This window comes from Phyllobates terribilis, unplaced genomic scaffold, assembly GCF_046119375.1.
Source record: "Phyllobates terribilis strain yellow unplaced genomic scaffold, ASM4611937v1 Scaffold_8__6_contigs__length_399053987, whole genome shotgun sequence".
Taxonomy (NCBI): Eukaryota; Metazoa; Chordata; class Amphibia; order Anura; family Dendrobatidae; genus Phyllobates; species Phyllobates terribilis.
Genome location: NW_027362768.1, coordinates 289,760,443 through 289,778,908, shown reverse-complemented (window position 1 = coordinate 289,778,908; position 18,466 = coordinate 289,760,443). Strand labels below are relative to the sequence as shown.

The 18,466-nt window shown below is 48.5% G+C and overlaps 1 protein-coding gene across 2 annotated transcripts in view; it reads right to left on the bottom strand.

The window, feature by feature from the left end:
* CSF2RB (colony stimulating factor 2 receptor subunit beta) overlaps window positions 1–6,031 on the bottom strand; it is a 75,555-nt gene extending 69,524 nt beyond the window's left edge. Inside the window, exon 1 of one of the 2 annotated variants that reach the window (XM_073644373.1) lies at window positions 5,876–6,031. The gene's annotated coding sequence lies outside the window, so the exon portion shown is untranslated. The remainder of the gene's footprint in view (window positions 1–5,875) is intronic. The other variant, XM_073644374.1, reaches the window with a different exon arrangement.
* Between the last annotated feature and the right edge of the window lie 12,435 nt (window positions 6,032–18,466).

The window sequence follows — 18,466 nt, the reverse complement described above, 5'->3', positions numbered from 1 at the left end:
TCTCAGAAAACTGTCCCAGAACGTTGACAGTGTTCCCCTGCCTCTGCTGGATTGGAGTTGCGTCTCTCTCGCCTGTACGCCTTGGTTGGGCAACAAACTGTGACCTCTGCTGCTAGCGTGTTCAGATGGGAATTTTTTTAACAGTTCTGCAGCAAGGGCCTTCTGGTACTGCCACATTTTTGTAGACCTCTCCACCTCAGGAATAAGAGAGTGAAAGTTCTCCTTGTAGCTTGGGTCTAAAAGTGTCACCAACCAGTAATGACTGTCACCCAACATTTTGACAACGTGAGGGTCACGGTTAAGGCAGTGTAACATAAAGTCAGCCATGCGTGCCACACTGGTAACGGGCAAGACTTCCGTGTCCTCACCAAGATGACGACTGACCATGCTCTCCTCCTCCTCCTCCCCCTGTCCTCAGGCCACCCACGCTGAACCGACGGTATGACAGTTGTACAGGTACTACCGTCTACAGTACATGATACCAGCTCCTGTTCTTCCTCCTCATCCTCCTCCTCTCCCTCATTGTCCCCCAATGCACATTGGGATGAGATGAGGCTGGGCTGTGTGTAATCGCCCACTACGGCTTCTTGATCCTTCTCATCATACTCTGGCTTCAATGCCTCCTCTTTAATTCTCTGCATAGAGCGTTGCAAAAGACAGACAAGTGGGATGCTGACGCTAATGATGGTGTCATCGCCACTCACCATTTTGGTGGACTCCTCAAAGTTTGTCAGGATGGTACATATGTCAGACATCCAGGTCCACTCCTGAGGTCTTATGTGTGGAGTCTGACCTGAATATCGACGGCCTTGTTGCAGCTGGTACTCCTCAACTGCTCTCTTCTGCTCACAAATCCTTTGCAACATGTGGAGAGTTCCAATGTGTGGGGACATCACGCTGTGGGGGCAACTCTGACTGACATAGGGCCCGCAATCCTCGGTGTGGGGAGGATGTGTTCCGTCCCAAGGTCTGACTGGGTCCCAGCTTCCACTATGTTTACCCAGTTTGCCGTCAGGGAGATGTACCGTCCCTGGCCACAAGCACTTGTCCACGTGTCCGTTGTCAGGTGGACTCTCCCAGTAACTGCGTTGTTGAGGGCACGGCAGATGTTTTGGGACACGTGCTTGTGTAGTGCGGGGATGGCACACCGGGCAAAATAGTGTCGGCTGGGGACCGGGTACCGAGGGACGGCCACCGCCATAAGGTTGCGGAAGGATTCTGTCTCCACCAGCCTAAAAGGCAGCATTTCCAACGCAAGCAGTCGTGAAATGTGCGAATTTAGGACTGTGGCCTGAGGGGCATTGGCTGCGAATTTGCGCTTTCGTTCAAAGGTCTGGGATATGGACAATTTAACGCTGCGGTGGGACGTGGATGTGGACCTTGATGCTGTTTCTTGAGAAACTGCCATAACAAGTGAAGACTGAGAGGAGGGGGCATCTTTGCATGCAGTATGGACAGGGGATTGCCTTGCATGCACAACAGGGGGTTCTATTACATGCACAACAGCGGAAGAAGCAGTGGTGACACCCACTGACACTGGTCGTGGTGCTTCGCTGACATGTGCCTGATCATGCTGGTGGTGGTCAGGCTGGTAGTTTTGTCACCCCTGTTGATGCTTGCCTGGCAGGTGGTACAAATGGCCTTTTTGGGGTTATCAGCAGAGTCTTTAAAAAAATTCCAGACTCTGAAAGACCTACCGGTTGTACTGGCAACGTCCCTAGTGTTGGTGTTACGGGGAACTGTTGCCCGCCTTCTGTCTGCGGCCACAACACTGCTTCTTCCTGCCTGTTGGGGCACTCTGCCTCCCTCCCCCTGTGTGCTACTGGCCTTGCTCTGCGTGTCCTCCTGCCACGTTGGGTCAGTTACTAGATCATCCACCACCTCCTCCTCTTCCACTTGCGCACCACGATCGATCCTCCGCCTCACTTCATGGCAATTGTGTCTCGTCATCGTCCACCTCTTGTGACAAATTGCCAGCATCGCCTTCCTGTGGCCGTGGCTGTTCAAATATTTGGCCATCGCTACATGGGATCTCCTCTTCCACCACTTCAAGCGGAGCAGACGAGGGGCCCAAATATGGAAATGGACCAGTGAACAGCTCTTCAGAGTGTCCAACTGTGGGATCAGTTGCTGTCTGACGACACTCGGCATGGTGGGAGGAAGGAGCATCAGGGTGAGGAGGAGTATGCGGTCGAGACTCACGGCTACTAACACTTGACCGTGTGGAAGACAGACCGGAGGTGGTGGTGCCCAGGTGACTGGAAGTATTATCTGCTAACCAATTAATAACCTGTTCACACTGATCAGTTCGCAATAGTGGTGTTGTTGTGTGCTTCCCTAGTAATTCGGTCAAGAACTGGGAGTGAGAAGATGTGGCTGTCGGTTGTGGCACATTTTCACCTTGACCACGGCCCCATCCTCTGCACGCACCATCACCAGAACGTCCAGTTCCACCACCCTTGCCACGCGCCTTGCCCATTGTAAATGAAGTAAAATAGCTTACACTCGCACTATCAATGGCAAAAGGGTAATAAAAAGGAGATTAGAACCGTGGAAGAGGAAAACAACAGTTCTATTTCTCTGGCCTACACCAGAATCTTTTAAACAGATATATTTGTGTCTGAACAGTCAGCAAGACACTGAAACTGTTTTTTTTTTATGTAAAAAAGGCAAAAAGGTGGATTACACCCAGATTTGAACGGTGGAAGAGGAAAACCACAGTTCTATTTCTCTGACCTACACCAGAATCTTTTAAACAGATATATTTGTGTCTGAACAGTCAGCGAGACACTGAAAATGTTTTTTTTTAATGTAAAAAAGGCAAAAAGGTGGATTACACCCAGATTTGAACCGTGGAAGAAGAAAACCACAGTTCTATTTCTCTGGCCTACACCAGAATCTTTTAAACAGATATATTTGTGTCTGAACAGTCAGCGAGACACTGAAACGTTTTTTTTTTATGTAAAAAAGGCAAAAAGGTGGATTACACCCAGATTTGAACCATGGAAGAGGAAAACCACAGTTCTATTTCTCTGGCCTACACCAGAATCTTTTAAACAGATATATTTGTGTCTGAACCGTCAGCGAAACACTGAAACGTTTTTTTTTTGTGTAAAAAAGGTAAAAAGGTGGATATCACCCAGATTTGAACCGTGGAAGAGGAAAACTACAGTTCTACTTTCCTGGCGTATACCAGACTTTTTTAAATAGATATATTTGTGTCTGAACAGTCAGCGAGACACTCGAACTGTTTTTTTTTTATGGAGAAAAGGCAAAAAAGTGGATAATACAGAGCTTTGAACCGTGGAACTGCAAAACCACAGTTCTAGTTATCTGGCCGAAACCAGACTCTTTTAAACAGATATATTTGTGTCTGAACACTCACATACACACTCAAGTTTTTTTTTGAGGGGGGGGGGGAGAAATACCAAAAGGTTAATAAGACGGGTATTTGTACAGTCTGACTGAGGGAAAAAAAAAAAAAGAGGATTTAGATGAAAAAAAAAGGATTTTTCCTGGCCCCTGAGACCTGGGGCTAAGTCTAGCAATTTGAGCAGCGGTAGCACACAGGACTGTAATGCAGTGTTTGTTGGTATAACCACTGCGTCTCCTATACAGCCTGCCTGCCTGCCTGATATCTGGGATGGATATTAGTCCTAAGAAGGACTGTTTGTTTGATTTTGCAGGCTTTAGAGACCCTACACTACCTATTTTGCAGTATAAATCTCTCCCTAGCTCAGCAGCACTCTCCCTACACTGTCTGATCCGGAGCGACTGTGTACAAGATGGCGGTGCCCGGTTTGAAATACTCGAGGTGACGCTGTGCAGCCAGCCAATCACTGTAATGCCCACAACCAACATGACTGTAGCATTACAGTGACTGGCTGGCCATCCCTGCATGTTCATTGGCTCTGTAAAGAGCGCCAAACAAGCAGGGTGGAGACCCGAGCTCCCGCCCAAGTAACCCAGAAATGCTCGGTGCTCGCCGAACATCCCGAGTAGTGAGATGCTCGGGCCAGTACCGAGCAGTGTCGAGCATGCTCGCTCAACACTAATTATAACTTTGGTTTTCTTCGTTGACCTTTTGTCATTAGACTAGTGCACGTGACCTGAGTAATGAGAAATAAAAGTGTCCAATTTCCACAAAGTCAGGTAATTGTAGGTAAGCGGCACTGTAGGTTTTATTAGGCTGAGTTAGCATCTAGGTTAAGGTCACAGGGTTACGTGTCTCCATTTCTTTCAGATGCTTTGTACAACACCGGCAATAAATGAGGTATTTGAACACTTTTTTTCATCTAGAATTAGGAAAAATTGGATTTTAGCAAGCAATCAATTTACATCTCAGATGCTTTTATACGTAGATTAGCTGCACCCAACACTCCATTCTTTAGTTAGGCCATAACCAGGGTCTAACTATAATGGGTTCAGGGGTTGCAGTCGCACCCAGGCCCTGGATTCTAGGGAGTCTCAAAAAGTCCTTTTGGCCCATATGAGAAGAGCAATACTGTTTAGGACCAGTGATAGCTGAGGGCCTCGTCGGAGGTTTTGTATTGGGGACAACAAGCTTCAAGTTGCGCCACTGGCCACAACTATAGTCATGCACTTTAACTTTTACACTGTGTGTCCTACATATCTTATCTTTTAAAACTCATCAGGAAAGTTTCCATCATTTATGTCCAACCAAGGTCGGACACAGACAGAAGGGTGCACCCGTGCAAGCGGAGAATACTGGCGATTGCAGTCCAATACTTCACCAGGATACACCCTTTATTGGTCTGTGAGAGAAGCTGCTTGTTGTTTTGGAAGTGGAAATGGGTCCCCTTATCACTTGAGCCCATGTGCAGCTGCTCAGGCCCCACGCCACATATGTCTGCCCTTCATCAAATACAGTGTATCCATAAGCTCCTAATCACCCTACAGTGTCTTTCAGGCTAGAGCACCTTTTTACTTGCTGTATACATTAGTGTAGTTGACTATGCCATGTATACCAAGTCATCCAGTAAAAAAGCATGCGCATACTATACGCTTTTAAGTCTTTGAGCCCTTGTGAATATATCAATGGCATCCATTGGGCGCATCCCCCCTGTGTAGACTCCAAATGCACATTTAGGATAATGGAAACAGAAAAATTCATATAGAAGAAACTATAAAGTTGCAAAAAACAAATATCCAATCATATCAGAAGGAAATATGGACTGCATAAAAAATCAAGCGCGAATATGTACCCTTTAAAAACATAGTATAATGAGCAAAATTTTTTGTCAAATAATTAAAGGGATTTTCCCCTTTAATGTTAATTCTTGACTTTAGGGGCAGTTTGGGATACAGAAAACAAACCTCACTTTACTCGATGTCCCCAGTGTCCACTGTCGAATGTCCGCCGCTGCTCCCGGTGACTGGCATTGCCTATGGTGTTGATGTCCGGGAGCAGTGACGGAGTTATGCCGCTGCTTCGTGTTACAAAATGAAACTCCCACCCATACTAAATTATATCTACAAATAAATACATTTACCATCTGTGTCTCACCCACCATTCTACATTCATGCTGCAATTTTTGTGCAGAAACAATCCTACCACCAATATATGCCCTCTACGGCTTCCCTAGATTTGTGATACAGGCACAATGGATAACAAATTACAGTCGGTTGTGAGTTATTTTGTATATTTTATGCATATACGGATGCATCATAATTTCACAAAATAGTAAATGTGACACAAGTTATAGAAGTGATACAAATAACTATAAAGATGGCGACATCCTATGCATAATAAAATAAATACTCTCATAGACGATCAGTTAGCAGATATATTCTCAGCCCATGTGGTAGATAATATCATGTCTTCCGCTATCAGTTCCCTTAGCCTTTCTCTTACCTGTGCTTATCTCACGGCCATAGTTCCACAGTGACACAAGTCTATACACAAACGTGCACCATCTTGTGAGATTAGCCGGTGTCCAGTCTTTGTGTAGGAGAGAAATGTGGTTGACTGTTTTCCTGTTTGTTGCAACCTCTTCTAGGAATGGGGAAGTGGTTTTATGTCACAGTCGAGAATAGGTGGGAAGAAAACAATCTCTGTAATGGGAAATTCCAAGTGGTTCAATCATAAAGAAAAGGGTTGTCTCATGACTTTAATAGAGCATATGGGATGGAAACTTGGGACCCCCCTCTATGAAAAAGAATGGAGAGCAGCTCTGTGTGAGTGACTCCCACTGTAGTCAAACCTAATGTCAAGCTCCTGGATTTCATCCCTTGAGCTTGTGTTCTGTGGTCGGCTTCTCTTTCTGCAGAGCCACAGGAGACACACCTTTTCTCTCGGTGTTTGGGTTCTGCTATTCAGGCTGCAGTCTGCCTATCACAGGTGTTTTCATTTGCCTATTTATCACCTTTTGGGTGCAGCTCTATATTCTGTCCCCCAGCTGGAGTTTCCTGCTGGTGATAGATTCTTTTGGATGTTCTGACATTCTATTAATGTTTGGAGCCAGTCTGTGAGATTCCAGTTAGGGATTTTCACTTTACTGTTTCTCTGCTATAACTTGCACCTATTTTCCATTTATCATTAGGAAGTAGGCAATATATTGGCTAACAGTATTTGCTTTATTCTTCTGTTTACTGTTTTGTTAATTACTTTACTCACTCTGGGATCTTTCCTTTTGCAACACACTTTTCCTTTAATAGGCATTCACACAATGATCTGCATTCCAGTTCTTTAGGAGACACGTGAAGCAACTCAATGGACTTTTAGGCACTTAGGTCCGAATTGCCATCTCCTAGACTAGATATCTAGTCTGTACAGGAACTGGCAGGGTAAGTTGCAGTTTTAAGTGTATAACCTATTTTCCCTAGTAAGTTGCTACACAGGTATAACACCCAATATAACACCCGTGAAAGCGCTGCTCGTGCGCGAAACGGCCGTCGTCTTTCTTTCACCCTCGCACCCCTGAACCAGCCGCAACGTCTGTATGCTGGATCTGAAATAAAAGGATCTTTTATTGGCATCCATTGGTGAGTGCTGTCTTTTTCATACGTCCTTGGACATTTGATTAGCACTGCTTATTTAGACATAGCACCTCCTGATCTGGATAGCCAAGGGCTAGAGAAACCGTCATAGAGGTTTTTATGACTAAGCAGGCAAGATTTGGGAACTGGTGCCTGCCGGCATACTTCACTTCTATGTGGATAACACCCAATTTGTAAATTTGAATTTCATTCAGTCTGATGAAGGCACCAATTTGGTAGCGAAACGTGTATCCTGAATGTCTCACCAAAAAAGGAACCTTGTCTACATCTTCTATTATTTGAACGGTCATTATCAGCAGTGCCCGGGTCCTGCATTTTTTTCTATATTGTTGCATATTCTGTTGGGTTGTTTGTCCACCATTGCAAAAATAGGAGCTGCTGCTGACAGAAGCATAACTCTACAAGTTTTTCCAGGGTTGTGCCTGTAATTTCACAACACCAGAAGGTGAGCGCATCCCCCACGAATCTACCTATATCTCTACCTTGTATTGGTTTTATTGTTCTAGGAGACGCTGGTTCTCTTTTTTATCTTTTGCAGCAACTATTTAACTATTTGCATGGTCATTATGTAATCGACCGCTGCTGGGAAAATGTATAGTGAGTCCTTGCCTCTACCACCGATAGAGACTGATTGTTATGAGTTAGAAAAGACGGATTTTTATTGTACCATGTTTTAATTTCTGCAACTATCAAATACAGTCTGTACTCCAATTCCTCAGTAAGTTAAAGATTTCTGCTTGATGTCAGTGAATGGAAACATTACTGTTTGCTGGAAATTCTTTTTGCCCTAGTACTATTATCTACCATGTGCCAAACTAGGAAGTGAAAGCCATGGTGGTGTCTACCAATTTATTCACACTACAAAAAATGTTTCCTCTACCTCAAAGAAGTAATCCTGGATTTTTTGGGGTCCGATACCTGACACCACTGATCAGCTGTTATCAGCTCCTGTGGTGGCCAGATGTAAACAGTAGTGATGAGCAAGCACAAAACTGCTCGGGTACTCGTTGCTTGGGTCGAGCAAATTGGAATGCTCGAGTGCTCGGTCCGAGTAACGAGCCCAATGTAAGTCTATGGGAAACTTGAGCATTTTTCTGGCGGCTCCCCCCGGCGGTCTGCAGAAGGCCTAAAAATTGCCTAAATCGATGGGAACAGTGCTCAAATGACATGGGAACAGCATAGGGAAGACCCCTGGAAGCATCTCTGACTCCCAGGTCACTGCTGTCAACAACGTTGTCAGAGGTATTACGCCACTTTTACGAACTCACAATAAAACAAAAAAAAACTAAACAAAAAAGGATTTTCCTGGGAAAAATGTAAAGGAACATACTTTCCAGGGTAATGACTTGTATATAAGGCAAAATAAATAACCAAAACCAAAAATACTCCTCCACACCTTGGGCTATGTTCACACGTAGCGTTTCTGATGCGTTTTTGCACTTTTGCATTGCTTTCGACAGTGAAAAATACATTCACTGGTAAATGTCATTTTAACATTTTACTACCTTATCTTGCCATGTGGTGTGTGAGACATGATCAGACACATCCTGTTTCATTTCCTGTTTCATTTATGAAGGAGGGACTCTGCCAGTCACAAAGACTATTTTTATTGGGCCATCAGGTGGCCCTTACTATTCTTAAAGGGCCAACAGTCAGCTATGCTTTGTTGTTCCCATAATTAAAGAGTGGGTCTCCTATACTGTTATTGCGCATGCAGTGACTGCAAGGGCTGCCAAAAATTTGGACACACCCCAATACCCCTTTGAAGAGACCTAGAGAAGGGCCTCAGTAAAAAAAACATTCTCATTATAAAGGAGTGGGTCTCCTATAGTGGTAATGCCCATGCAATGACTGCAATGGCTGCTAAAATTTAGGAAAAACCCCAATAACAATTTAAAGACACATAGAGCTGGGCCACAGTAACAACATGTTCCCATTAGAAAGGAGCGGGTCTCCCATACTGTTCTTGTGTATGCAGTGAATGCAATGGCTGCCAAAAATTTGGAGGAATTCCAATGCCTCTTGCAAGAGATGTAGAGGAGGGCCTGCTGAAAAACATGTTCCCATAATTAGAAAGTGGGTCTCCCATACTGTTTGCTTATGCAGTGAATGCAACAGCTGCAAAACCTTTGGAGGAACTCCAATGCGTCTTGCAAGAGACGTAGAGGTCGGAGGGCCTCCTGAAAACAATGTTCCCATTATTAGGAAGTGGGTTTCCCATAATGTTTGCCTATGCAGTGAATGCAGCGGCTGTAAAAAATGTGGAGGAACTCCAATGCCTCTTGCAAGAGATGTAGAGGTCGGAGGGCCTCCTGAAAGCAATGTTCCCATTATTAGGAAGTGGGTCTCTCATCCTGTTTGCCAATGCAGTGAATGCAAATGCTGCCAACAATTTGGAGGCACTCCAATGCCCCTTGCAAGAGATGTAGAGGTCGGAGGGCCTCCTGAAAACAATGTTCCCTGTAGCATCAGCGTCTTTGCCTCCTGTCCGGCAGAGACGCCAATCCCCTCACCGCCGCGGTCCCGGTCCGGCATTCTCCGGCTCCCTTGCTGCATGCGCCCGGGGTGCGCGTGCTGCGTGCAGATCCCCGGGCACTGTACTTAGGGTGGCACGCACTCCCTCTTAAAGGGGCTGCTTCCGCCGTCCTAAAGAGTCCCCAGCCAATGGCCGGAGGTCTGCCCCTATATAAGGCACCTCCTCCAAAATGGAGGTGCCTGTGCAATGTTGAAGTTTGTGTGCTAACACTCTCTCCAGCCCTCAGGTTCCAGTGCTGTCCTCCAGCCTGTCTGTCAGCCAAGCCCGCCAGCCTGCCTATCTGCCGTGCCCGCCAGCCTGCCTATCAGCCATGCCTGCCAATCAGCCTGACAGCCGAACCGCTCCATCCGTCTGCTCCGTCCGCCTGCCTACCAGCCGTGCACATCTGTCTGCCCATCTGTCGTGCCAGTCCGCTTCGTCTATCAGCCCGTGGGAGTCGTCTGCTCTCACACGAGGTCAGTCCCAGAGTGGTACCTGGTTCACCTTCCCAGTCGACTAAGCCGTCATGTAGCCAGGGTCGGTCCAGGTAGGCACTTAGTTACGCCCCTCTGGTCCCTCCTTGTACCATGGCACAGTGGTTCCACCATCCAGACCCGTAACATTCCCATTATTAGGAAGTGGGTCTCCCATACTGTTTGCCTATGCAGTGAATGCAACGGCTGCCAAAAATGTGGAGAAACTCCAATACCCCTTGCAAGAGACATAGAGGTCGGAGGGCCTCCTGAAAACAATGTTTCCATTATTAGGAAGTGGGTCTTCCATACGGTTTGCCTCTGCAGTGAATTCAACAGCTGCCAAAAAATTAGAGGCACTCCAATGCCCCTTGCAAGAGACGTAGAGGAGGGCCTCCTGAAAACAATGTTCCCATTATTAGCAAGTGGGTCTCCCATACTGTTTGCCTATGCAGTGAATGCAACGGCTACCAAAAATTTGGAGGAACTTCAATGCCCCTTTCAAGAGATGTAGATATGGTGGTGATATGGTGGTGATATGGTGGTGGAGGATGAGGATGAAGAGAAGGAGGAAGGCAAGAGCAAATAGACAAAATCAGGAAGCATATACCCATGTCTGGGTGTGAAGACAGAGGTGCATGGGAATAAAGTTAGACCTCCCAAAAAAAAGACACTGTATTTGAATTTATGTTACACTGCTATCATTCGGTGGGGTTGAGAAATCTGGCCCAATCCAGCCCTTGTTCATTTTTATAAGAGTCAGTCTGTCGGCATTTTCAGTTGACAGGCGGATGCGCCTATCGGTTATAATTCCACTAGCGGCACTGAAAACCAGCTCTGACAAAACGCTAGCGACAGGGCAGGCCAGGACCTCCAAGGCGTAGAGAGCCAGTTCTTGCCACGTGTCCAGCTTGGATACCCAATATTTATAAGGCACAGAGGAATCACGGAGGATGTTGGTACAGTCGGCAAGGTACTCCCTCAGCATCTAGCAAAACTTTTCCCTCCCTGTGAGAGTACTCCGCGCCTCAGGGCCTGTGTGATGGGAGGGTCTGAGAAAACTGTCCCAGAACTTTGACAGTGTTCCACTGCCTCTGCTGGATTCGATTTGTGTCTCTCTCGCCTGTACTCCTTGGTTGTCCAATGAACTGTGACCTCTGCCGCCAGTATTTTCAGATGGGAATTTTCTTAATAATTCCGCAACAAGGGCCTTCTGTTACTGCCCCATTTTATTAGGCCTGTCCGGGGTACGAATAAGAGACAGAAAGTTCTCCTTGTAGCGTGGGTTTAGAAGTGTCACCAACCAGTAATGACTGTCAGCAAAAATTTGGACAACACGAGGGTCACGGGAAAGGCAGCATAACAAACTCAGCCATGTGTGCCAGACTGCTAACAGGCAAGACTTCCATGTCCTCACCAAGAGGACGACTGACCATGCTCTCCTCATCATCCTCCTCCTTCTCCCTGACCTCAGGCCATCCACGCTGAACAGACGGTATGACAGTTGTGCAGGTAGTACTGTCTATAGTGCAGGAAACTAGCTCCTGTTCTTCCTCCTCCTCTTCTTCTTCATTGTCACCCAATCCACGTTGGGATGAGATGAGGCTGGGCTGTGTGGAATCACCCTGTATGGTTCCTTGCTCCATCTCATCGTGCTCCGCCTGCAATGCATCCTCTTTAATTGTGAGCAGAGAGCATTTCAGAAGACAGAGAAGCGGGATGGTGATGTTAATTATGGTGTCATCGCTGCTCACCATCTTGGAGGAGTCCTCAAAGTTTTAGAGGATGGTACAGATATCTGACATCCATGTCCACTCCTGAGGTCTTATGTGTGGAGTCTGACCTGAATATCGACGGCCTTGTTGATGCTGGTAGTCAACAACTGCCCTCTTCTGCTCACAAATCCTTCCCAACGTCTGCAATGTAGAGTTCCAACGCGTGGGGACATCACACACCGGTTGGTAAGCTGGAAGCTGCAAATGCTGCTGAAGCACGGAAATGGCGGCGGAAGCTGTAGCTGACTTTCTAAAATGGGCACACACGCGGCGTACTTTCACCAGTAGATCTGGCAGATCTGGGTAGGTTTTGAGACACTGCTGAACCATGAGGTTAAGCACATGGGCCAGGCATGGTATTTGTGTGAACTCGCGTCAGAGACACCATCATGTTCCAGCCATTGTCACACACGACGATGCCTGGCTGTAGGTTCAGAGGTGTCAGGCACAGGGCTGCCTGCTCTTTCAGAGCTGTCCACAACTCTTCAGTGTTGTGCGGATTGTCACCTAAGCATATTAGCTTCAGCACAGCCTGTTCCCGCTTGGCCGACTCAGTGCTGCAGTGCTTCCAGCTTGTGACTGATGTGGTCATTTCGGAGGTGGAGGCTGAAGAGGAGGAGGAGGTGCAGGAGCTGTACAATGTGGGGGCAACCTGAATGACCCAGGGTCCGCAATCCTCAGCGTCGGGAGGACGTGTTCCGTCCCAAAGTCTGACTGGGACTCAGCTTCCACTATATGCCACAAAAGCAAACAAGATTTTAGGGTGTATAAAAAGAGAAATAAAATCCTGCGATCCCAACACATTGTTACCCCTTTATAAATCACTGGTGAGGCCACATCTAGAATATGGGATCCAGTTTTAGGCTCCACATTTTAAAAAAGATATTCAGAAGTTAGAGACAGTTCTCATATGTTGAGATGTTGAAAAAGTTGAGCTTGTTTAGCTTAGAAAAATAACGCCTCAGAGGGGATCTCATTTACATGTATAAATATGTGTGTGGTAAGTACAAAGGTCTAGCCCATAACTTATTCCTTCCAAATACTATACTAAGGACCAGGGGGCACTTATTTCGGGTGGAAGAAAGGCAATTCCGGCACCTAAACAGGAAAGGGTTCTTTACAGTCAGAGCAGTCGGACTGTGGAATTCCCTTCCACAAGAGGTAGTAATGGCAGATACTATAACAGCGTTCAAAAAAGGATGATATCCTAGATACACATAACATTGTGGGCTACAGTTAAATTAAACAAAATGTTACACCTATAGTAGTACTTTTGATCCAGGGATCTTGTACTGATCGCCTTTCTTGGATTCAAGAAGGAATTTTTCCCTGTGATGCAAATTGGCTGAATGTATCCTGGGGTTTATGCCTTCTTCTGGATCAACAGATTTAGGTATAGGGATTTTAGTAATACCATAACAGTAATGCAAAAATAAAACTAACTAAAAAATTAAAAACTGGTTTATTTGTAATTGTAATAGTGCAGTAATGATAAAAATAAAAATGGTAATTCATTTGTGAGGCCTAGTTCCAGTAAGTTAGTGTAGTGTTGGTATGGGGAGTACAATTGGGGGAGATGGACCTAGGTCTTTATTCAACCTATGTCACTATGTTACCCGCAGACACTGTTTCTGGACCCTGGGGTTTGGCCCACTTAGTCGGGTGCTTCGCTGCCATGTGCCTGATCATGCTGGTGGTGGTCAGGCTACTAGTTTTGCTACCCCTGCTGATGCTGGACTGGCATGGGGTGCAAATGGCCTTTTTGGGGTTATCTGCAGAGTTTTTAAAAAACAACAAGACTCGGGAAGACCTAACAGTTGTACTGGCAACTTCTGTCGTGTTGGTGTTACGGGAACCGCTTTCCCGCCTTCTGTCTGCGGCCACCACACTGATTCTTCCTCCCTATTGTGGTGCTACGCCTCCCTCCCCCTGTGTGCTGCGGTCCTCGCTCTGCATGTTCCCCTGCCAGGTTGGGTCAGTTACTATATCATCCACCACCTCACCTTCCACTTCCGCACCCTGGTCCTCCTCCTGACTTTCTGTCAATTGTGTCTCATCATCATCCACCTTGTTAAGGATCCGGATGGTGGAACCTCTGTGCTGCGGTGCAAGGAGGGACCCAGATGGGCGTAACTAGGTATCAACTTAGAGCGACCTAGGTCGTACGGCGGCTCAATCGACTCCATGACCAGGGAGGATCCGAGCAGAGGGACCAGGTTATACTCTGGGGACGACCTTGTAAGGGAGCAGGTGACTCCCACGGTACAGATGGCAGGGACTGACCGGTATTGCAGATGGGCAAAGCAGGCAGGCTGACGAGTGATCCGGGTGGATGGATTGGCAGACACGGCAGGCGACAGGCGCGAGCCTCTAGGTAGGCTGTCAGGTGGTTACGGCAGGTGACAGGCAGGAGCCTCTAGGTAGGCTGTCAGGTGGTCACGGCAAGTGACGGGCAGGAGCCTCCAGGTAGGCTGACAGGTGGTCACGGCAAGTGACAGGCAGGAGCCTCTAGTTAGGCACGGCAGGTAGCAAGCCGGAGCCTCCAGGTAGGCACGGCAGGTAGCGGGCAGGTGCTTCCAGATAAGCAGGCGGGCAAAGCCCATAGACAGACTGGCGGACTGAACGGAAGACAGACTGTCAGGCTGGAGAGTAGTCAGGCTGGCGGACTGGACTGGTAGTCAGGCTGGCGGGCAGGACTAGTAGTCAGGCTAGCAGCGGGACCTGAGGGCTGAAGCAGAGGTAAGTACACTGTGCAACAACTATTGCTCGGGCACCTCCATTTTGGAGGAGGTGCCTTATATATGGGAGGACCTCCTGCAATTGGCCGGGGATTCCTTAGGGCGGCGCGCGTGGCCCCTTTAAGAGGGAGGGAGCACGCGTGCACGCGCCCTAAGCACCGTGCCCGGGAAGCTGCGCGCGCCGGCAGCAGCAGGAAGAGGAGTGCTGGAGAACGCCGGACGGGGAGTGCGGCGGTGAGAGGGACGGCATCTCTGCCTGGCAGGGAGCAGAGATGCCGATGCTACAGTACCCCCCCCTTTACGCCCCCTCTTTTTTAGGCCAGAAAGAAATTTTTTAAGGAGAAGCGGGGCATGAATGTTCTCCCTTGGTTTCCAAGTTGTCTCCTCTGGGCCAAACCCCTTCCAATCCACCAGAAAAAAGGTTTTTCCTCTTACCCTCTTGGTGGCCAGAATGTTCTCTGCCTCAAAAACGTCCTCAGCGGAAACCGGAGCAGGGGGAGGACCTGGATTGTTGGAAAAATAATTAAACACAACTGGTTTGAGGAGAGATACGTGGAAGGAATTGGGAATCCGCAAGGTGGCCGGGAGTTTTAACTTGTAGGCCACTGGGTTGATTTGTTTGAGGACTTCAAATGGACCGATGAACCGAGGACCCAACTTATAGGAGGGTATTTTGAGCCGAACATGTTTGGAGGAGAGCCAAACCTTGTCTCCCGGACGGAATTGAGGCGGATCCAGACGTCTCTTGTCAGCATGTCTCTTCATCCGCTCGGAGGACTGAAGAAGTGCGGACCTAGTATTCTCCCAAATGGTGAAAAATTCGCTGACCAGAGACTCCGCGGCAGGGTTGTCCACAGAAGCGGAGACGGGAAACGAAATCCGGGGATGTTGACCGTAGACTATAAAGAACGGGGACTTGGAAGTAGATTCGCTCTCATGGTTGTTGTAGGAGAACTCGGCCCATGGTAGGAGCTCCACCCAATCGGTATGGTGAGCGTTAACAAAGTTCCGGAGGTAGCTGGTAAGGATCTGGTTGATACGCTCTACTTGGCCATTGGACTGTGGATGGTAAGTGGAGGAGAAATCCAGGGTGACATCCAGCAGCTTACACGTAGCTCTCCAGATGCGTGAGGTGAACTGAACCCCTCGATCCGACACAATGTGGAGGGGTAGGCCATGGAGACGGAACATGTGAAGCATGAAGTCCTTAGCCAGCTCCGATGCAGACGGGAGACCAGGCAGAGGGATGAAGTGGACCATTTTAGAAAAGCGGTCGGCGACCACCCAAATGACTGTACAACCGGCAGAAACAGGGAGATCTGTAATAAAGTCCATAGCAATGTGCTGCCATGGGGCAGCAGGTACGGGAAGGGGCAGGAGGTGACCGGCTGGTAGATGTCTGGGAACTTTGTTACGGGCACAAGATGAACAAGCCGACACGAAGTCTACCACATCCTTGCACAGGGTAGGCCACCAGTAATGCCGGGTAATGAGCAGGAAGGTCTTCTTCTGACCGGCGTGGCCGGCTAGTTTAGATGAATGACCCCAGTGAAGAATCTTCTCCCGCTCTGAAACTGCTACAAACGTCTTACCGGGTGGGAGACGAGCCAGATCCAAGGGGGACATACTCATCACTTTGGAGGGGTCGATGATGTGCATAGGCCCCTCCTCTAGATCGGAGGACAGGAAGGATCGGGACAAGGCGTCAGCTTTAACATTCTTGTCCGCCGGGTGGTAATGTAGGATAAAGTCGAAGCGAGCGAAGAACAGAGACCACCGGGCCTGACGCGGATTGAGTCTTTGGGCATTCTGAAGATATGCTAGGTTCTTGTGATCAGTATAGATGATCACCGGGTATAGAGCCCCTTCAAGCAGGTAATGCCACTCTTCCAGTGCCAATTTGATGGCTAGCAGTTCTCGGTCTCCTATGGAGTAGTTGCGCTCAGACGAGGAGAAGAGTTTGGAGAAGAAGCCGCAGGTTACTGTGGCGCCCAGCTGCACTTGGTACCACAGATCCTAGAGGCTTGCATAGAAGGATTTCTCCACAAGAGGCCCCCACAGCACACACACACCTCCACCTTCCACCTCAGACCACCAGAGGGAGCCCATTAGGGATATAAACAGGGAAGGTGGAGCCAGGCAGCTCTGTGATTCAGCAGTTTCTGCTCAGACACAGAAGGAGTCAGTGTTCAGTCTGCAAAGAGACAGGATGTAGCTGCACGCAGGCTGCTGTGTGAGACAAGCTAGGCCTCCAGCAGCCCTGAAGCCTAGTGAGGGCCGAGCGGGGCCGAAGGCAAGTGGAAGAGAGTAACATAGGGGGCTGTGGAGCTTTACAAGCTCACCCCAGAAGCATATACCAGACACTGGGTCCGAGTCTACGTGGATCTTCATGACCAGTAGAAAACAACCGGAACCCCTGGCGAACTACATGTCCCAGGATCACCAAAAGCTGATACGTACCAGGGTCAGGAATCACGGAGACCCCAAGAATAGGGAGAGTGATCTCCAACAGAAGGCCCTATCACCAAGTCAGCATGTGCAGAACAGAAACCAAGTTAGGCCTAGCTCCAGGCAGGTCAGAAACTTACTACAGAGAGGCAAGAACCAGGAGGCCCTACACCCGCTCACTGGGGAGAATCCGAACGTGCACCCCTCACCCTACAGTGCTCCGGGATGTGCCTGAATTTCCATCAGTAAAAGGTACTGAAGTGACTTTGGTGTGTGCTCCTATTCTTGCTCTGACCCGGCTGGGTCCCCTCTGTCCTGCATCCCCCCTCCTATGCTGCCCTGAGGCCCTGCTCCACCTGTGGGGAGCGATACCATCTAAGCTGCCACAACATCGGCCTCAGTGGACTGCTGCAGCGCTGGTGATCCTCACCAGACACCACAGGTGGCGTCACGAACAATTACAAACCTATTATCCCAATATACATTCCCCTCTTTTCAGTTGTCCGCCCTGGGCCACGGACCGGGCCAGCCACCGTGATATCCCCCAAGCATCTGAGGGCCCGGCTGTCGAGTACCCCACGGCCCCGGGGGCGCGACATTACCATTCTCCCAGATGAAGATTTTTGGGTGAGCACCGCTCCGGCTCCGGAGGAGGAAGCATCAACTTCCAGGAAGAACTGTTTGTCGCAGTCCGGACGGTGCAGCACTAGGGCAGAGGAGAAGGCTTGCTTTAAGGAAAGGAAGGCCTCCTCAGCTTCGGGCGGCTATTCCTTGGGATTTGCTCCCTTACGGGTGAGCGCAGAGATGGGAGCAGACCGGGAAGAGAAGTGCGGGATGAAGAGATGGTAGCAGTTGGTGAAGCCCAGGAATCGCTGAATCGCCTTCAACCCCTCCGGACGGGGCCACTTTAAGACAGCAGAGAGCTTCTCGGGGTCCATTCGTAGACCTGTCTGGGAGATAATATAGCCCAGGAACGGAAGGGAGGTCTGTTCGAAGAGGCACTTCTCAAATTTGGCATAGAGGTGATTCTGCCTGAGCCTAAGCAGGACCTGACGAACATCCCTCTGGTGTGTGGGAAGGTCCGGAGAGAAGACCAAGATGTTGTCCAGGTACACCACCACGCAGGAATATAGAAGGTCACGGAAGATGTCATTGACTAATTCTTGGAAGACGGCGGGAGCATTGCAGGGACCGAAGGGCATCACTCAGTATTCATAGTGACCATCCCGGGTATTGAATGCCGTCTTCCACTCGTCTCCTTGACGGATCCGGACCAGGTTATACACCCCACGTAGATCCAGCTTGGAAAAGATCCTAGCGCCCATAAGGCGGTCAAACAACTCGGAGATGAGCGGCAGGGGGTATTTGTTTTTGACCGTGATTTGGTTGAGTCCTCTATAGTCAATACAGGGGCGTAGTGAACCATCCTTCTTCTTGACGAAGAAGAATCCGGCTCCAGCTGGGGAGGTAGATTTACAGATGAATCCCGTAGCCAGA